Genomic DNA, 20,953 nt, shown 5'->3' on the forward strand with positions numbered 1-20,953 from the left:
TGCTTTACCTTACTGAAACCCTTCACGTTCCGAGCGGGCAGAGACCATTCATGCCTCAAGTTACAGATGAGGCAGCTGAGGCCTGGAGAGGCCCAGCAACCTGCTCAGCTAATCGCGGGGTCTGAGCACCTGTCTGCTCTGCAGTGCCACCTGCCCTCTATGTGGGGGCTGCCTCTCAAAAATCGTAAATATTTGACATAGAAAAATAAGACTTCTTTCTTACCCCAAATGGACTTTTAAAAGTGCCTAAACGAAGTTTAAATCCAGATGGAAGTGAAGAGCCACCTGAACCAGGATCTTCATCCCTTCCCCCCTTTTCATTCTCCCTCCATGGTTAAAGGGCGGGGCTAAAAGGCCTGTCCCTGACCACCTGGAAGTCATGTCAGGGAGTGCCCTTCAGCTCCACAAAGTCTTCACATCTCAATTCCACGGAGGCATGAGAGGACTTCCAAGAGAAACAGAGGCCCAGGCCTTCAGATGAGTGCACACACTGGGCACCCAAGAGGACTTCAGACTCCACAGAGGGCCTTCATGTAGTGGGATTATTACTGATGGACAGAGAGCGCCTGTCTGCTATGTGGCAGTCCTCATCTCCTTCTAGGTCCCCTTCTGGACAGCAGAGGGAGAAGATACATCACTTCAAAACTGGTAAGCTATTGGTCAAGCAGGCTGCTTCACTGTCCGATATTAAAGCCCAGCACTGAAAGAGAAACTTAGGCACAGTGTGAGGGGGGTTAGCAAGCAGGTGTTCACTCACTCTTCTGCTACTTGCCTCCACCTTCCTTCCTTTTGTCAGGGTGTCAAGAGGTAAACAAATTCTCCACATACCAGGACTCCCTCAAAGTGGACCAGCCTCTGAAAAACTGACTGGAAGAAGCTGTCCAGGTATGGAAGGGTTAAGGCGTGTCCTGTGCTGTTGGCTCTTCATTATTATCACTTTGAAAAGCCGCTGGGTTTACAGGAAGAGTGTGAGAGCTGCAGCTTTCCCAGCCAACATTTGGTTCCCATTACTGTGAATAATCTCTCTCCCCTCCCTTCCCCAACCCCCACCCTTCCCCTACTTTTCCACATTTTATATTTAAAGTACATCAAACACTTTTCTTCCTTTTTAATATTTTCCTTAAGCTTCCTTCACTCAGTTTGCCGGGCTCTGTGACTTTTCTGGTTATTCATTACTTAAGGAGGGGGAAGGGTCAGGCTCCATGGATGAAATCAGTCAAAAACAAAACCAGGAAAGAAAAGCACCTAAGCAGTGTGGTGGAAAGAAGCTGACTCACAGAGATTCTTTCTAGTCTTAGCTGACATTAAGAAAAGAAAGAGACCACCGAGAACCCTTTATCTTCCCACTGCTGGGCCCGATCCCAGTTGTACTCCTCCCCCCAAAAAACCATCCCTGATATATCCGAAGATAGATTCTGATCTAATTTCATCATCAGTAAAAATGGGAGGGAGTTTATGAAAGAGATGTGACAGTCCAGCAGAAGAGACAGGAAGACCAATGGTGTAATGTTGGCAAGGGTGTGGGGAAAGGGCATGCTTCTATACTCCAGACTGGAGGGGAGAGCGGTATAGCCTTTGTAGAGGCCAATTTGACAATAACTATAAAAAATTCAAAGTATACACAGCATTTGATGCAACAAATTCCACTTCTTGGAACATAACCTATAGAAATACTTGCACATGCACATATACATATATGTATAAGGTGCTCACTGCAGATGCCTAAATTAGATACAACATACTGCTCTTTAATAGGAAAATGGTACAATAAATTATGGTGCATTCATACTTTGGGAAACTACATAGTAGCTAAAAATACTTAAGTAAGGGGTGCCTGGGTGGCTCAGTCGTTAAGCGTCTGCCTTTGGCTCAGGTCATGATCCCTGGGTCCTGGGACCGAGCCCCACATCGGGCTCCCTGCTCAGCGGGAAGCCTGCTTCTCCCTCTCCCACTCCCCCTGCTTGTGTTCCCTCTCTCGCTGTCTCTCTCTGTCAAATAAATAACTAAAATCTTTAAAAAAAATAAGTAAATTTATATAAACAGACCAAAAAAACATGGGAGACATTAGGAAAGAAAAAAGTCACAGAAAAATATACGCAAAAATAAACAAATCAAGCTTTTAATGATGGTCGTCTCTGAGGAGAGGGCTTTACCTCCTCACAATCTGTATATATTTATTAGATTATTTTATGATGTGGCTACATGTGTGTATTATTTGTACAACTAATTTTTTAAAATATGGAAATACTTCAGTCTATTGAAAACTGGAAAATATATAGTTAGGTATATTATATATTATATTAATTACAACGTGTGTGTGTGTGTGTGTGTACGCACATATATTCCCCCCACCCCCCACCATCGGTTTGCAGTAATGTGTAAATTGTCTTGAACTGGAAGAAATTTGAAACTCAGAACATTTTTTCATTTCACAACATGTATCAAGTTGGACTTAGGTAAACAGATAGTATAAGAAATTATTAAGAGAATCCCCCAGAAATTCAGACAAGACAGAAGTGGATAAATAGGAGAGAAGAAATGATGACTCCAAGAGGCCTAAAAGTTTCTAAGGGCATAGTCGTGAGGATGAAAACAGTGAACACTGATTAAACAAAAAAATCATACTATATGTGTAGTACAAGGATGGGAGGAGGGAAAGAGTGTGTGTGTGTGTGTGTGTGTGTGTGTGTGTGGTAAGGGTTATGCCGGGAGGAGGTAGTATAAGAATGCTAAACTTCCATCTCTTGATAGGAAATTAATAAGTAATATATAAAATGCAAAGTCCAAAACGGCAGACTAAACATATGATTTAGAAATATGAAGGGAAATAGCCACTTAAAAGAATTGAAAGGAGTTATTGCTGAGGTGTGGAAATTAACATTATAGCAGTGGGGAAAGAAAGAGCAAAGGAATCCCCGTGTGAGTTCACACAGCAACACTGCGGGGACCTGCGGGGAGGTGGTGCTCCCTGAGAAAAGCGAAAGCCAATAAAACCCATCTCCGGCACCACCAAAAAAAAAAGGAGCAAAGGATTCCCATTTTCAATATAAATCTTACAGAATTATTTAACTTTTAAAACTACGTATCTGAATTATTGTGGGAATCAGCCTTTAAGATATCCCCCAACAACCCCCACTTCCTGTATTCCCCCACCCTCGAGTCATCTCCTCCCATCCTGAATAGAGGTGGCCTGTGTCAACAATAAGATGCTGCAAAAACGACAGTGTATTTGAAAGACCTAAACATTAAGAGAGAAAATGGTGAGACTCTTAGAAGAAAACAAAGGGCACAAACTTCATGACATTGGATTTGGCAAAGATTTCTCGGATACGACACCAAAGGCACAGGCAACGAAAAAAAACATGGAAATATTGTACTTCATCAAAATTCATTTTTTTTGCATTTCAAAGGACACTAACAACAGAGTAAAAAGGCAACCTAGGAAATGGGAAAAAATATTTCCAAATCATATATCCGACAAGGGACTAATACCCCAAAATACATAGAGAACACCTAAAATTCAGAAAAATGAAAAAACAAACAACTCCATTAAAATCTTGACTAGGCATTTTTCTAAGGAAGATATACAAATGGCTACCAAGCACATGAAAAGATGCTCAGCATCACTAATCACTAGGGAAGTACAAATCAAAACCACAATGAGATATTACCTCCCACCCATAAGCACGGCTACTATGAAAAAAAGTAGAAAACGCCAAGTATGGGTTGATGATGTGGAGACATTATAACCTTTGTACACTGCTGGCGGGAATGTAAAATGGTGCAGCTGTTATGGAAAACAGCATGATGGTTCTTCAAAACATTAAAAACAGAATTGCCCGGGGCGCCTGGGTGGCTCAGTCATTAAGCGTCTGCCTTCGGCTCAGGTCATGGTCCCAGGGTCCTGGGATCGAGCCCCGCGTCGGGCTCCCTGCTCCATGGGAAGCCTGCTTCTCCCTCTCCCACTCCCCCTGCTTGTGTTCCCTCTCTCGCTGTCTCTCTCTGTCAAATAAATAAATAAAATCTTTAAAAAAAACCCAAAAAACAAAATTGCCCTTCTTCTCCAAGAAACACCAAATGGCAGATGATGAGTGTGCTGTGGGAAACCTGAAAGCAACGGCGTCCACAGAAGTTTGGGCAACAGCTTCTGGGACCAGAGTTGCAGGTGTGCTGAGCCACAGAGCTCACTAAGTCAAGGCTGAGGACAAGTGGCCGCCTGTCACCAAGCTGGGCCACCTGGTCAAGGACATGATCATCAAGTCCCTGGAGGAAATTTCTCTCTTCTCCTTTGCCCATCAAGCATTCTAAAGGGTCATGGACTTTTCCCCAGAGATGACCATTAATGGTGAGCTGGAGGACTATGCCTGTGCAAAAGCAGATCCTGGCTGGCCAGGGAAGCAGGTTCAAGGCATTTGTCGCCATTGGGGAACCACAAGAGCCATGTCAATCTGGGTAAATGCTATAAGGAGGTAGCTACTGCCATTCACAGGGCCATCACTCTGGCCAATCTCTCCACTGCCACCATGCAGTGAGGGTACTCAGGGACCAAGACTGACGGGTCCCACACCAACCCCTGCAAGGTGACCAGCTGCTGAAGCTCTGTGCCAGTATGCCTCATTCCTCAGCCTGAGAGGCACTGGCATCCCAACTGCTCTGCCCAAAAAGCTGCCGCTGATGGCCGGTATCAATGACTGCTGCACCCTGTCCAGGGGATGCACTGCCACTCTGGGGAACTTAGCCAAGGCCATCTTGGATGCCATCTCCAAGACAAGCTATGTCACCCAACCTCTGGGGAGAGACTGTGTTACTCAGGTAACCCTCTAAGGAACTCACCATTGACCATCTAGTAAGGAGCTACACCAGAGTCTCCGTGTAGAGAAGTCAGACTCCATCTGTGGACACCATGTAGGATATTTATACAAGAAAAATCAAGTGAATTAATTAAGTTTGGAAAAAAGAGAATTATCATATGATCCAGCAATTTCACATTGAATACATACTCAAAAGAACTGAAAGCAGAGACACGAGTAAGTATTTGCACACTCATGTTAATAGCAGCATTATTCACAACTGCCAAAAGGTGGAAGCACTCCAAGTGTCCATCAACAGATAAATGGATAAACAAAATGTGGTATATACATACAATGGCAGAGGATTCAGCCTTAAAAAAGAAGGAAATTCGGGGCGCCTGGGTGGCTCAGATGGTTCGGCGTCTGCCTTCGGCTCAGGTCATGATCTCAGGGTTCTGGGATCAAGCCCCACATCGGGCTCCTGGCTCAGCGGGGAGCCTGCTTCTCCCTCTCCCTCTGCCTCTCCCCCTGCTCATGCTCTCTCTCTCTCTTTCTATCTCTGTGTCTCAAATGAATAAATAAAATCTTAAAAAAAAGAAGAAGGAAATTCAAACAGATGTTACAACACGGACAAACCTAGAGGATATTCTTCTGCATGAAATAAGCCAGTCACAAAAGGACAGATATTGTATGATTCCACTAATATGAGGTACCTAGAATAGTCCGATTCACAGAGACAGGAAGTGAAATGGTGACTGCCAGAAGCTAGGGGAGAGGGCATAGAAGTTATTGTTTAATGAGTAGAGTTTCAGTTTTGCTAGATGAAAGAGTTTTGGAAGTGGATGGTGGTGATGGTTGCACAACAATGTGATGTACTTAAGGCTACTGAGCTGTACACTTAAAAAGGGTTAAAATGGGAAATTTTATGTTCTGTGTATTCTACCACAATTTGAAATTTTTTTTTAAATGATGGTACATGACTTCTGAGGCTGGGTCATAAAAGACATTGTAGCTTCTGTCTTTCTCTTGAGTCATTCATTCTGAGGGAAGCCAGCTGCCATGTCATGAGGACATGCAGGCAGCCCTGTGGAGAAGTCCATGTGGTGAGAAACAAGGGCCTCCTGCCAATAGCCAGCATGATCTCATCATCCATGTGAGAGTGAGCCATCATGGAAGTAGATCCTCTAGCCCCAGGCAAGCCTTCAGATGACTACAGCCCTCTCGGCTGCTATCGTCATGAAAGAGCCCGAGCCAGAGCCAGAACCACCCAGTTAAGCTGCTCCTTAATTCCTGACCACAGAAACTGAGAATAAATGTTTGTTGTTTTAGGCTGCTAAACTTGGAGATAATTTGTTAATAACACATTTTAAAAGGAAAAGAAAACTTAGCTTTAAAGCACTATCCTATCAGAGTGGCCTGCTTTCCTAACATGGCACATGTCAAGTTAGATTACCATGATGGCCTGCTATTGAATTACAATGCATCTCTTCACTAAAGCCATAAGAGAGAGATTCTCACCTCTTCTATACTGAGAAAACTTCGTAAAGTGTGGAAGTTTGATCAGTATGTAAAAGACATTTAACTATACATTTTATTTTATTTATTTTTTGGAGGGGAGGGGCAGAGGGAGAGAATCCTCAGTAGACTCCATGCCCCGCGTGGAGCCCAACGCTGGCTCAATCTCACGACCCCAAGATCATGACCTGAGCCGAAATCAAGAGTCTGATGCTCAGCTGACTGAGCCACCCAGGTGTGTTACAGCTAGGAGGTCTGTCAGAAGAGTGCCGAGCTGTTCAGATCTTGCCGTACAGTGCAGAGCAGTGTATATTTGCAATATGTGAGAGATAAAATGTGACATCAAGCTGGTACCAAATACAGACTGTGTGTTTATTTGAATATGAAGAAGCTTTGCCTTGTGAGTGTAGTCAGGGCTGTAAATAAATAGTACTACTCCAACAGCCACACAGTCCTGAAAAATGGCCAAGTGAGGAGTAGAACTAGACAGTTTCGTGGATGCTGTGAGACACTGCTCTACTTTAATACTGATCTCACTGGGTGGCATTTACTGGACTGAGGACTGGCTTCAGTCTTTCAGTCCCTTCAGGTGTGTTGAGCATAGGGTGCTGCAAACACAAAAATGGGTTTTGGTCGGGGAGGGGGAAGATGGCGGAGGAGTAGGGGACCCTATTTCAGCTGGTCCCCGGAACTGAGCTGGATATCTACCACACCACTCTGAGCACCCACGAAACCAGCCTGGGATGTAAGAAGATCTGGATCTCGACAAACAGAATATCGCAGGCGGTTGGTTTCGAGGTACGAAGCGGAGAGCCACGATCCTGCGGGCAGATATTGGAGGATAAACGGCAGCAGGAGGGTGCCTGGCCGTGGGGATCCTACACCGCTGGTGAGCAATAACCTCGCGCGCTGCGGACGGGCACAGACTCGCAGACCGGTAGCGTCGGGAAAGAACTTTAGGGCAGCCCCCGGGGTGGAAAATCAGACCAGCGGGGTCGCGCGCGTGCACCGCAGACCCCCCGGACAAAAACCGGAGCGATGCAGCCTCCGAGATGGAAACCTGGTGCGCCGGGGTTGCGCAGGTGAACTGCAACCCCCAGGGTGGAAACCCGGAGCGGCGAGCAGCGGAGTCGCGCGCACGCGAACTGCAGTCCCCAGGACAGAACCCCAAGTGGTGGAGCCGCGCACGCGCGAGCTGGGAGCGGCTGGCGGTTTTAGAAGCCCAAAGGGCAGAGACATGCCCCGACCTGGAGGCAGGACTGGGAGCAGTGCCGAGGGGCGCACAACCCAGGATGCTGCAGTTTATACCAGCACGGACAGAAATGGAGACGATGTGGCCTGGAGAACTCACTAAAGAACAGACTGAGGTCTCTCTGCTCTGAGGCAGAGGGTTGGAAACGGTCTCTTCTGCTCTGACTCGCGGAAGAGATGCGGAAAGCCGCCAGGGAAAGGCGCCAGAGAACAAAAGCCCCAAAGACTGATTCCCACTGAGCCCATCCCCCGCCACAGGGGCGCAGGGCAACTCCGCCCAAACAGGGTTCCCTGAGTAACAGCGCGGCAGGCCCCTCCCACAGAAGACAGGCTGGGAAAACAAGAGGCCAGCAACCTTAAGATCCCAAGAAAACAGGTGCATCTTGCTTGGGTTCTGGTCAATAATTTGGACTCTATACATTCCCTCAAACACCCATCAACAGAATGACTAGGAAGAGGAGCCCCCAAAACAGAAAAGACTCAGAGATTATGACTTATGCTACAGATTTACAAATGGATGCAGATATAACCAAGATGTCAGAGATGGAATTCCGGCTAGCAATTGTGAAGACAATGGCTAGAATGGAGAAATCAATTAATGGCAACATAGAGTCTCTAAGGACAGAAATAAAAGGTGAATTGGCAGAACTTAAAAATGCTCTCAATGAGATCCAATCCAATCTAGATAATCTAACAGCTAGGGTAACTGAGACAGAAGAGAGAATAAGCTATCTGGAAGACAGTATAATAGATAAAAAGGGAAAAGAGGAGGCCAGGGAAAAACAACTCAGAATCCATGGAAATAGAATCAGAGAAATAAGTGACACCATGAGGCGTTCCAATGTCAGAATAATTGGAATCCCGGAGGGAGTGGAGAGAGAGAGAGGGCTAGAAGATGTATTTGAGCAAATCATAGCTGAGAACTTCCCTAATCTGGGGAATGAAACAAACATTCGAGTCCTAGAGGCAGAGAGGACCCCTCCTAAGATCAAGGAAAACAGGCCAACACTCCGGCATGTAATAGTAAAACTTGCAAATCTTAAAACCAAGGAAAACATCTTAAGGGCAGTTAGGGGGAAGAGAGTCCTTACATACAGAGGGAGGAGCATCAGAATAACGTCAGACCTATCCACAGAGACCTGGCAAGCCAGAAAGGCCTGGCAAGACATATTCAGGGTACTAAATGAGAAGAACATGCAGCCAAGAGTACTTTATCCGGCAAGGCTTTCATTTAGAATGGATGGAGAGATGCAGAGCTTCCACGACCTGCAGAAGTTGAAAGAATATGTGACCACTAAGCAGGCCCTCCAAGAAATATTAAGGGAGTTCTATAAAAGGAGAAAGACCCCAAGAGTGATCTACAACAGAAATTTACAGGGACAATCTATAAAAACAACGTCTTCACAGGCAACATGATGACAATTAATTCATATCTTTCAATAATCACTCTCAACATGAATGGCCTAAATGCTCCCATAAAACAGCACAGGGTTGCAGATTGGATAAAAAGACAGGACCCATCCATATGCTGTCTACAAGAGACTCATTTTGAACCTAAAGATACATCCAGACTGAAAGTGAAGGGATGGAGATCTATCTTCCATGCCAGCGGACCTCAAAAGAAAGCTGGGGTAGCAATTCTTGTATCAGACAAATTAGATTTTAAACTAAAGTCTGTAATAAGAGACACAGAAGGACACTATATCATTCTTAAAGGGTCTATCCAACAAGAAGATCTAACAATTGTAAATATCTATGCCCCCAACATGGGAGCAGGCATATACATAAGCCAACTGTTAACCAAAATAAAGAGTCATATTGATAACAATACGTTAATTGTAGGAGACCTCAATACTCCACTCTCAGCAATGGACAGATCATCTAAGCAGAAAAATCAACAAGGAAACAAGAGCTTTGAATGATACATTGAACCAGATGGACCTCATAGATATTTACAGAACATTCCATCCTAAAACAACAGAATACTCATTCTTCTCGAGCACACATGGAACTTTCTCCAGAATAGACCATATACTGGGTCACACATCAGGTCTCAACCGATACCAAAAGATTGAGATTATTCCCTGCATATTCTCAGACCACAATGCTCTAAAACTGGAACTCAATCACAAGAAAAAATTTGGCAGAAATTCAAACACTTGGAAGCTGAAGACCACTCTGCTCAAGAATGTTTGGGTCAACCAAGAAATCAAAGAAGAACTGAAACAATTCATGGAAATCAATGAGAACAAAAACACATCGGTCCAAAACCTATGGGATACTGCAAAGGCGGTCCTAAGGGGGAAATACATAGCCATCCAAGCCTCACTCAAAAAAATAGAAAAATCCCGAATTCACCAACTAACTCTACACCTTAAAGAACTAGAGAAAAAGCAACAAACAACGCCTAAGCCACGCATTAGAAGAGAAATAATTAAAATTAGACCAGAAATCAATGAATTAGAAACCAGAAACACAGTAGATCAGATCAACGAAACTAGAAGTTGGTTCTTTGAAAGAATTAATAAGATTGATAAACCACTGGCCAGACTTATTCCAAAGAAGAGAGAAAGGACCCAAATTAATAAACTTATGAATGAAAGGGGAGAGATCACGACTAACACCAAGGAAATAGAAACAATTATAAGAAATTATTATCAACAACTATATGCCAATAAACTGAGCAATCTGGATGAAATGGAGGCCTTCCTGGAAACCTATAAGCTGCCAAGACTGAAACAGGAAGAAACTGACAACCTGAATAGGCCAATAACCAGTAACGAGATTGAAGCAGTGATCAAAAAACCTCTCAAAAAACAAGAGTCCAGGGCCTGATGGATTCCCTGGGGAATTCTACCAAACATTCAAAGAAGAAATAATACCTGTTCTACTGAAGGTGTTTCAAAAAATGGAAATAGAAGGAAAACTTCCAAACTCATTCTATGAGGCCAGCATTACCTTAATCCCCAAACCAGGCAAAGACCCCAACAAAAAGGAGAATTTCAGACCGATATCCCTGAGGAATATGGATTCCAAAATCCTCAACAAAATCCTAGCTAATAGGATCCAACAATACGTTAAAAGGATCATCCACCACGACCAAGTGGGATTTATCCCCGGGATGCAAGGGTGGTTCAACATTCGCAAATCAATCAATGTGATAGAACACATTAATAAGAGGAGGGAGAAAAACCATATGGTCCTCTCAATTGATGCAGAAAAAGCATTTGACAAAATACAACATCCTTTCCTGATTAAAACTCTCCAGAGTATAGGGATAGAGGGAACATTCCTCAAGCTCATAAAATCCATCTATGAAAAACCCACAGCGAATATCATCCTCAATGGGGAAAAGCTGAGAGCCTTTCCCTTAAGATCAGGAACACGTCAAGGGTGCCCACTCTCACCACTGTTGTTCAACATAGTACTAGAAGTCCTAGCAACAGCAATCAGACAACAAAAAGAAATAAAAGGTATTCAAATTGGCAAAGAAGAAGTCAAACTCTCTCTTTTTGCAGACAACATGCTACTTTATGTGGAAAACCCAAAAGACTCCACCCCCAAATTACTAGAACTCATCCAGCAATTCAGTAATGTGGCAGGATACAAAATCAATGCACAGAAATCAGTTGCTTTCTTATACATTAACAACGCAACTGTAGAAAGAGAAATTAAAGAAACGATTCCATTTACAATAACACCCAAAACCGTAAGATACCTCGGGATAAACCTAACCAAAGAGGTAAAGGATCTATACTCTAGGAACTACAAAACACTCATGAAAGAAATTGAAGAAGACACAAAAAGATGGAAAAATATTCCATGCTCATGGATCGGAAGAATAAACATTGTTAAAATGTCTATGCTACCCAGAGCAATCTATACCTTCAATGCCATCCCGATCAAAATTCCAATGACATTTTTCAAAGTGCTGGAACAAACAATCCTAAAATTTGTATGGAATCAGAAAAGACCCCGAATCGCCAAGGAGATGTTGAAAAAGAAAAACAAAGCTGGGGGCATCACGTTGCCCGATTTCAAGCTATACTACAAAGCAGTGATCACCAAGACAGCATGGTACTGGCACAAAAACAGACATACAGACCAATGGAACAGAATAGAGAACCCAGATATGGACCCTCAATTCTATGGTCAAATAATCTTTGACAAAGCAGGAAAAAACATGCAATGGAAAAAAGACAGTCTCTTCAATAAATGGTGCTGGGAAAATTGGACAGCCACATGCAGAAGAATGAAACTCGACCATTCTCTAACACCATTCACAAAGATAAACTCAAAGTGGATGAAAGACCTCAATGTGAGACAGGAATCCATCAAAATCCTAGAGGAGAACATAGGCAGTAACCTCTTTGACATCGGCCACAGCAACTTCTTTCAAGATACATCTCCAAAAACTAGTGAAACAAAAGCAAAAATGAACTTTTGGGACTTCATCAAGATAAAAAGCTTCTGCACAGCAAAGGAAACAGTCAACAAAACAAAGAGGCAACCCACAGAATGGGAGAAGATATTTGCAAATGACACTACAGATAAAGGGCTGGTATCCAAAATCTATAAAGAACTTCTCAAACTCAACACCCAAAAAACAAATAATCAAGTCAAAAAGTGGGCAGAAGAGATGAACAGACACTTCTCTGAAGAAGACATACAAATGGCTAACAGACACATGAAAAAATGTTCATCATCATTAGCCATCAGGGAAATCCAAATCAAAACCACACTGAGATACCACCTTACACCAGTTAGAATGGCAAAAATGGACAGGGAAAGAAACAATAAATGTTGGAGAGGTTGTGGAGAAAGGGGAACCCTCTTACACTGTTGGTGGGAATGCAAGTTGGTACAGCCACTTTGGAAAACAGTATGGAGGTTCCTCAAAAATTTAAAAATAGAGCTACCCTATGACCCAGCAATTGCACTCCTGGGTATTTACCCCAAAGACACAGATGTAGTGAAAAGAAGGGCCATATGCACCCCAATGTTCATAGCAGCAATGTCCGCAATAGCCAAACTGTGGAAAGAGCCGAGGTGCCCTTCAACAGATGAATGGATAAAGAAGATGTGGTCCATATATACAATGGAGTATTACTCAGCCATCAGAAAGGATGAATACCCAACTTTTACATCAACATGGATGGGACTGGAGGAGATTATGCTAAGTGAAACAAGTCAAGCAGAGAAAGTCAATTATCATATGGTTTCACTTATTTGTGGAACATAAGGAATAACATGGAGGACAATAGGAGAAGGAAGGGAAAAATGGGCGGGGGGAATTGGAGGGAAAGATGAACCATGAGAGACTATGGACCTGAGAAACAAACAGGGTTTTAGAGGGGAGTGGGGAGGGGGGATTGGTTAGCACGGTGATGGGTATTAAGGAGGGCACGTACTGCATGGAGCACTGGGTGTTATACGAAAACAATGGATCGTGGATCACTACATCAAAAACTAATGATGTATTGTATGGTGACTAACATAACATAATAAAATTAAAAACTACCAAAAAAAAAAAAAAACGGTTTTTGTGCCACAGCAGGCTTTTGACCAACTTAGTGTTAGGGTTCCTTACTGGAGGAAGCCAAAGCTCAGATCCTAACAATGGCAAGCATGTTGAGTTATGGTTCTGGTTAAAGGAGAAAAGTCTTGACCTGATCCATCTACATTTTCGTGCCGCCAAAGACAGGCATTGGCTCAAGAGCCGCCCGGGTGGAAGTCCGGGCTGTGATTACGAACCTAGAGGCATTTCCGTTCATTCAGTATACATTAAGTTGGTGGCTACTCCGTGTCAGACACCGCGGTGAGGGACAGGACTATAAAGATGTTTAAGTCTTCACTTCAAAGGAGGTGGTAGAGGGAAGACATGAAAATGAATTATGACACAGTGTGACTGCCACAGCAAGTAGGCCGCCTCCATGTGAGATGATCGTAGAAAGTGCAGACTAAGGGTTAGCACTGAGCTGGATCCAGAATGATAAAAAGAATTTCCCAGATATAAATGAATGGGGAAGAGAAAGAGAGTGGAAACATTAGGTACAAAGACCCAGCAATGTTAAATCACACACCCACATACACCTTCCCCTGACTTCTTTGGTCGACATTAATTAACAGGGCAGATACTGGGATAAAATCCCCTTAGAATGGCACATCGAGCACTTGAACTTTGCCTCCTCATCCTCAACCATCCCCTACTTGTGACATGACACTGCACTTCAGGAGTGCTCTTCCCCGCTTCTCAGCCCTTCTCACCTAGCAAAACACAACAATCTATCCTCTGCAAGCCTACTCTGGTTTTCTTGATAGAACTTATGCCCCAAGGCCCCAAAATGCCCTTTGTTGGGATGCTTTTTGGACTGTGACTGTTCTTCACAGTGACTATTTCCTACCCACTGGACCAACCTTTCAACCAACGGAGTTCATCATTCTGGTCTCTCTCCACCCAGAGCGTGACAACATCACAGTCATGCAGTGTTTGCTGAATGAACAAATGCATGAGTAAATTAACATTCCACCAAAGAAAGGAAACTAGAATAAGCCTTTGGCAGAGTTAGAGGGATCACATGGAAAGTTCATCAGGCAGAAGATTTGAAGCCCTGGGTTCTAGTCCTTACTTTACTACCAGGTAGGGGTGAGAATTTACACAAACCACTTAACTTCAATTTTTAATACCTGCAAAACAGGGTATGGACAGATGACATGGAAATGTTTCCAGTAATTCCCATTTACTAAGCACTTACTCTATGGCAGGCACTTTCTAAAAGTGTTTTTCTCGGGGCGCCTGGGTGGCTCAGTTGGTTGAGTGACTGCCTTCGGCTCAGGTCATGATCCTGGAGTCCCTGGATGGAGTCCGCATCGGGCTCCCTGCTCAGCGGGGAGCCTGCTTCTCCCTCTGACCCTCCCCCCTCTCGTGTGCTCTCTCTCATTCTCTCTCTCTAAAATAAATAAATAAAATCTTTAATAAAAAAAAAAGTGTTTTTCTCATGTCGCTTAATTTTCATCTGCTCCTCAGAATATCCTTAGGAAGTAGCATTCTGTCTTCATTTAGATGTAATGATAGTAGATTCAAAGAGCTTGCCCTCAGCGACATAGCTAGCAAGTGGCTAAAAAAGGGAGGGATCCAAATTGGTCTGTCTCTAAAATGCATGCTCTCAAATACCAGGTCATCACATTTAAATGTGAGATCTTCAATAATTTAAATAAAGGAATTTGGACCTTCTCAAGCCATGTGACAGCCCTAAAAAAACAGCAGTGCTTGTTTATCTACTTAAGGGGACGGGGACTGGGTGACACGTGGTGATGCACCAAACTTCAGGGTCTTGAAAGGGGGAGGAGCCTTTCTGGATGCAAAGTCTGAGCCCAGGAAAAGGAAGAAAATGCAGGAAGAGATGCCACGGGAAGGGGGTGCTGGGGGGACAGCCTGGCAGAAAAGCAAGGGCAGGCACAGGCAAACAGAAGGGTCCTGAGTGGGCTGCTGCTGAGGGCGCCAGGCTGGGCGGAGGGAGAATGATGAAGGGCCAGTGCAGCTGAGGGGCAGAGCTTCGGGAGGCGGTGGCCATCTAGGGAGAGAAGGGTCCGCCAGGGCTGGCAAATCCAACCCAAAGCAGGAAATGGGATGGGTCAACCTTGCTCCGCTAAGAACGGAGGGGGTTGAAGAGAAAACTCAGCCCAGGGCCTGAGGGGAGAAAAATGGGGAGACTAGCAAGAAAAACAATGACCCCGCAGGTCTGAAAGGAAGAACCTGCAGACTTAGACAGAGGTGGTGACAGAGAGGGCCTAGAATGGCCCATTTCACGCTTTAAACCTGTGCCAAGCTGAGTAATGCGGGACTGAGCTGGTGATTTACCTCAGCTCTGGGGAGATTAGTCTGTGCATCAGCAGCAGCATAAACAAACATCACTATTCTACAGTCTTAAGTGCTATTAATACCAAAGAGATCTAATTGTGTGCCGACCTTTATAGTTCACAAAGCACGTTCACGTACAGGATGGCACCGAACCCCCACGACAACCCAGGCATCGCCACTCCCCACATGGCAAAGTGAGGCTTAAGTTTTGTCAAATGATTTAGCCCAAGTCAGGAAGTTCCAGGTCGACCTGGGACTGGCATGTAGGTCTTCCTATTCCTGGTCCAGGGTTCTGGGATAGGAATAAAATCTAGCCTTTGCCTTTTAAAGACTTACATCTCAGGAGAGAAAGAACAAAGATATTTATACATAGCTAGATAGCTAGATAGCTAGATAATTACACAAAGGAGCAGATACTATACTCCAGAAGAGTTTAGTCCAGAGGAAGGGGCAAGGCTGGGGGCAGCTGGAAACAGCTCGAGGCTACTGCAGACTGGACAGGGGGAGGGGATCACTAAGCAGGGAAGCAAGGAAGCAGGGAAAGCTCCAAGTGTGGGCTTCAAGGGGTACTTTGCCTACCTAGTCCCTCCCCACAGCACAGCAGTTGGCCAGGGCAATCATTTAATAAATACAAACTGTTGACACTGTGCTAAACGCCGAAGATCCAAAGGCGTACAAAAGGTAGGTTCAAGACATTTACTCCAAGACCAAAAGCGTCGGGGCTGCTTGCTGGGGCGGGCTGGTGCGGGGTGGCGGGGGGGCGGGTGTTGTCTGTCATCTGTGCTTTTGGAAAAGGGAGCTGTTCTATTCTCAGAGTGATAACCCAATCCATCAGAGGAATGTAGGACCTCCAGTTTTTCGAAACGTACTACTTTCCCAAAATAGAAGAGGACTCTGTTTGCCTCTCCTTTGGCAGGTGGTCAGAAAGGGTCACAGCTGAAAAGGGAAAAGGGAGCATTCAAGTAGCTATTTCACAGCAGAGTCATGTAAAAAGAAAAAGCAAGAGGGTTGTGTTTAGCAACTTGCTCCACAGTTTGGTATTCACCCTCCCAACATTCAAGCCCTGTTGTGTATACGATGCACATGTAGTCAAGAGAAAAATGTGATACGGGAATAGAGTGAGGGGGCCCGCAAAGTGCTGAAGCAGCATACCTGGCAGCTGCTAAAACAAAACTTCAAAGATCTGGCTTCTTTGAAAAGCCATCAGGCAGGACCCCACCCACTCCCCCCCCGCTAGCCACAGCTTCCCTGGGAGCTAGTACACGTAACCGCTTCCGCATGTTTGGCTCTGTTCCCCAGGGCTATAGCAGCTCTATAAGCCAAGTCAGAGCCTGGCCAAGCAGGTGGGGACGTGGGGGTGGGGTGAGCGTAGGGAAACAAGTCCTCTCCCCAATTATTCAGCCATGGGCATATCTCAGAAAATAAAATGACAATGCTGGGATCTGCTTAAAAAATCCTCCTCCTCTCAGTCAGCCCAGCTCTGATTGGTTAGATGCTAGTCATACAGAAGCTCTGGGCTTTCGAGGCTCCCAAGGCATCAGAATATGCCCCTCCCAGCACCACAAATTAGTTCAAGAACAGCATCTGTGGTAAACCTCCAGATCTAAACAAAAGAGGCTTGACATCTACAGAAGGGCCTAAGAGGAAAATCAGGAATATGCCTTTCTTGGAAACTCATTCCTTTTGATTTTTTTAATCCACTGACCAAGCTTGGGTCTTTATCACATCTTCTGGGTCAGCCGTCAGCCGTCTTAGTCCTGTGCTACTGAATAAGGAAGCCATGAGCCTGTGAAAATGGGGCTAATAGGACTGAGCAACTGATTTTTTCATGTTATTTAATTATCACTAATTTAAATTTAAATATCCACACCTGGCTTGTGGCTACTGCACTGGACAGCACTGATCTTATTCACCAAACGTTTACTGAGGACTTTGTACAGGTCACTATAAGGATGTAAAATTGTGTAAGACTTGATGTCTGCCCCACAAAGCTTACAATCTAATATGACAGGTAAGACAAATATACAAAGAACCAGAATATAAGGAGGAGTGGCAAGTGTCATAGCAGAGATAAAGAAATGATACTTGAACATGGAGTAGGGAGGTGGCGGCCCGACATGACGCCTCGGCCATACCAACCACGCAGGTAGTCTGTCAAATCAAGGACAGTGAAAAGAGAGGAACCACTATAAAGAACACCAAAAAGCTGAACACCACAAAAACATACATTCAGTGAACACTCTTAACTCATTAGGCAACCAATGTGAAAAGGCTGGAGGAAAGAGATAACTATCCCATTCTGGGCTGTCCAAGATGGTGGATACCCTTCCACTTGCACAATCTTCTAGGAGTGGCTCTTAAAAGACTCTTGTGGGTTAGGTGGGGTGGGGAGAAGTTTGGGGGTTAAAAAGTTCTCTGTCTTTTCCTTTTCCATATCTGCCTCTACCCCTCAGATAAAAGAGGACCTCTTGCTTGTAGGGCACTTTTGATTTTCGTATAACATGAAAGAACTGAACAGGGTCCAAAGGAGAAGCAATAAAGACCTGATGACATGGGAAGGGCGGGGCGGGAGGGCGTGTTGTGAGCTTTAAGTTCAATGGAGGAACTAGGTAGGGCTTTTTTTTTTTCCCACTGTTCAGTTCACTAGGATAGGAAGGGCCCCAAATTTCCATTCTCTAGGAATTAAAATCAAGCACTTAGCCCGAGCATCCTCTGAATTACAGTTTTTAGGAACAGGAGTCCAGTGGGTGAGGAGGGAAGAGAAATCCTAATGGCACTGCTCAAGGAACAGGGAAGATTGCAGAAATGCCCTACTGAGCCAAACCCTATATTGAACAGGATGTGAACACGTGCAGATGCAGGCGAGGGGCAGGGTGTCCATCCACTCATTCCTCCACGTCTAAATTCCTTAATAAATATTCATTTAATATTTGTTCTTATTTTTAAGTCCCTACTGCTAACCAAGGTGCTGGGATCCGACAGTAAATAAGAAACTTACACTTCTGTTGAAGGAGTGACAGTAAGTACAGAGTAAACTAATAGGGGGAGGGCTATGGAGTGGCATATGCACAGAAGTGCTGAGGGCAAATACACGAGGCTTATTTCTGATCACTGCTGAAACTGAACGTGGAGAGAGAAATAATCCTGGAATAATACTGGAAAGTTTGGAACCAGATGCAGGTGTGCGTTTTGGAAATCAGGCCAAGTTTTTATTTCTTTTTTTTTTTTCATTTTTTTTTTTTTAAGATTTTATTTATTTATTTGACAGAGAGAGACACAGCGAGAGAGGGAACACAAGCAGGGGGAGTGGGAGAAGGAGAAGCAGGCTTCCCGCGGAGCAGAGAGCCCGATGCGGGGCTCGATCCCAGGACCTTGGGATCATGACCTGAGCCGAAGGCAGACGCCTAACGACTGAGCCACCCAGGCGCCCTTTTTTTTCATTTTTAAGACTATGTTGCATTAGGTCTTTTTATTTCTTCCTTAAAAATTTTAATTATCAGAGAAATTACCAACAAAGAAAATCTTTAGATTTTAAATAAAACAAGTTAGAAAGCTGTAGACTTGAGAGGTTGAAGCCCAACTGTGCCACATTCATAGGCCATCTCCTCCAATTTATCTTTCTCAATAATAAAGCCAGTATTTTGCTGATTTTTCCTCCTACCTAATTTCTCATTTAGCTGTGAACTGGAAGACAGCAGGAAGTATGATTAATGATACTTCCTAAGCTCCCAACACCAACTTCAGGACTTTCTAGTTATACAAACTGAAAAATCTCCTATACAACAGAGCCAGCTTGTGAATTTCAGTTTCTATCACTCAAAACTCACTGTTTTGACCAATGAATGCACGGTATTTCAAACAGAAACACTCTGCTTCAGCCAGACTGGTCCCCATTCCCTGTCGCTTGCAAATGTTTACAACACCTTGCACATTACGGGTCTTCTCCCTCCTCTCCTGTCCTTCACCTGTCCGTAGCCTACACACAGTCAAGGACTGAATTTATACTCTACCTTAAACCCTTCCTCTGCAGAGTCTTCTCTTTCTACCTGTCTTCAGTACCTTTTCTGAACTGTGACTCATCTGAACCTATGTGCCCTCTTTTAATCACTCACTTTGCATTTTATATGCAAAAAGTAAACACACATTTAGGGCAGTATTTTTTATACCACCCTGCTGAACTGTCACCTCTAACTTAGGAGTGTGAATCACATTACTTTGATCCTTGAATAGTGTTGAGCACAAAGTAAATGTGCAATTACCTCTTAATTTGTTACTATTAGGCTCTTCGCCCACCCACGCCCCATCTGCCCTTCCAGATTCCGCTCTAGCCCCTTTCCTCTCCATGGACCTTTTGTCAGCTTCTCCAGTTAGTGGTCAATTTCCCCTCTGAACTCGTACCTACAGGATAACCCTCTTCTTCAACAATTAAGCACATACTGTTTTACAGTACTTGCATTGATAGGGACTATTAATTTTCCTCCTTGAGAACAGAGACCCTAACACCTCCTTCACAGCGCAGCCCAGTGTCTTGTGTTTAGAAGATATAACATTGTTTTAACAACTACCAGATGATGCCATTTCCCATCTGAGATGTTACTTAATGCCAGTTTTACCTTTCCTTTTTTTCAAATATTTCAATATACTAATTATTTGGTGAAGAAGGTAAAAGAACTCTTCTTTTGGGGGCTTGTATTCCAAATGCATTGGGTTCATGTAGCTAAGCAAGATATTTGAGAACACTAATAATACAGTCTTTTATCTACTCAATTTTCCTTGGTGCAAAGTTCCAGAAGAACATAATTTGATTTCCTCTAGCCTTTAAGTACATCCCACTTATTAACCCCCTTTATGGTTTCCTTACCTGCTATGCCAGAAAGGCTGCTTTTCTCATCTAAATCCTTCTAGATTATAGTCACATTACTGAGATTCACCCATATTTCATTTTCATCACGGAAAGATAGTAAAACTTATTTTTAAGAACCAGGCCAAACATGGTATTGATTATTGGCTTTGAAGCCAAATTAATACAAGTCTTAGCCTGATAATTCATGAAAGCCAAAAATATCTCCTTACTGTGTCTGAAGCAGAAGAATGGTCCAATTAAGACAAGAGTTCTACTGTTACTTATTACGAACCCCAGGGGCCTGCCATATGATGTGACATTTTGAATTCCTAGGCTCTCATACACTGCTTCTCTCCCACCTCCAGCTTTCCTTGCATCTCCCAAAGAACACTTGGCTCCATATTTAAGTGCCCTTTTAAGTTTAGCTTCTCTTCGGTTATCTTTCTTCAGGCGCATTTTCATGGTTTGTAATCAAAATTTTAATTTATGGATACTACCTTCACAATAAAAATAGAGCGTGTAAACCTCAGTGTTGTGTTATGATTAGGTATACCTGTTCTCCCTACTATGTATCGAGTCTAAGCATTGCATGAAGTGGTGTAGGAATATCATGTCCTCAGCCAGTCTAATTTTACATTTCTTTCTTTTCTGGAAAGGGAACTGAGAATTATCACGAACCTATACCCAAGCCAG

General features: G+C 43.9%; 1 protein-coding gene and 1 pseudogene across 2 annotated transcripts in view; one reads left to right on the forward strand and one right to left on the reverse strand.

Annotated features, from left to right (window-relative positions):
• TTLL5 (tubulin tyrosine ligase like 5) overlaps positions 1-20,953 on the reverse strand; it is a 259,783-nt gene that overhangs the window by 90,579 nt on the left and 148,251 nt on the right. The gene's annotated exons all lie outside the window — the stretch shown is intronic.
• Positions 4,078-4,909, forward strand: LOC118002457 (annotated as a pseudogene).

This window comes from Mirounga leonina, unplaced genomic scaffold (assembly GCF_011800145.1).
Source record: "Mirounga leonina isolate KUSES-001 unplaced genomic scaffold, KU_Mleo_1.0 Mir_82, whole genome shotgun sequence".
NCBI lineage: Eukaryota > Metazoa > Chordata > Mammalia > Carnivora > Phocidae > Mirounga > Mirounga leonina.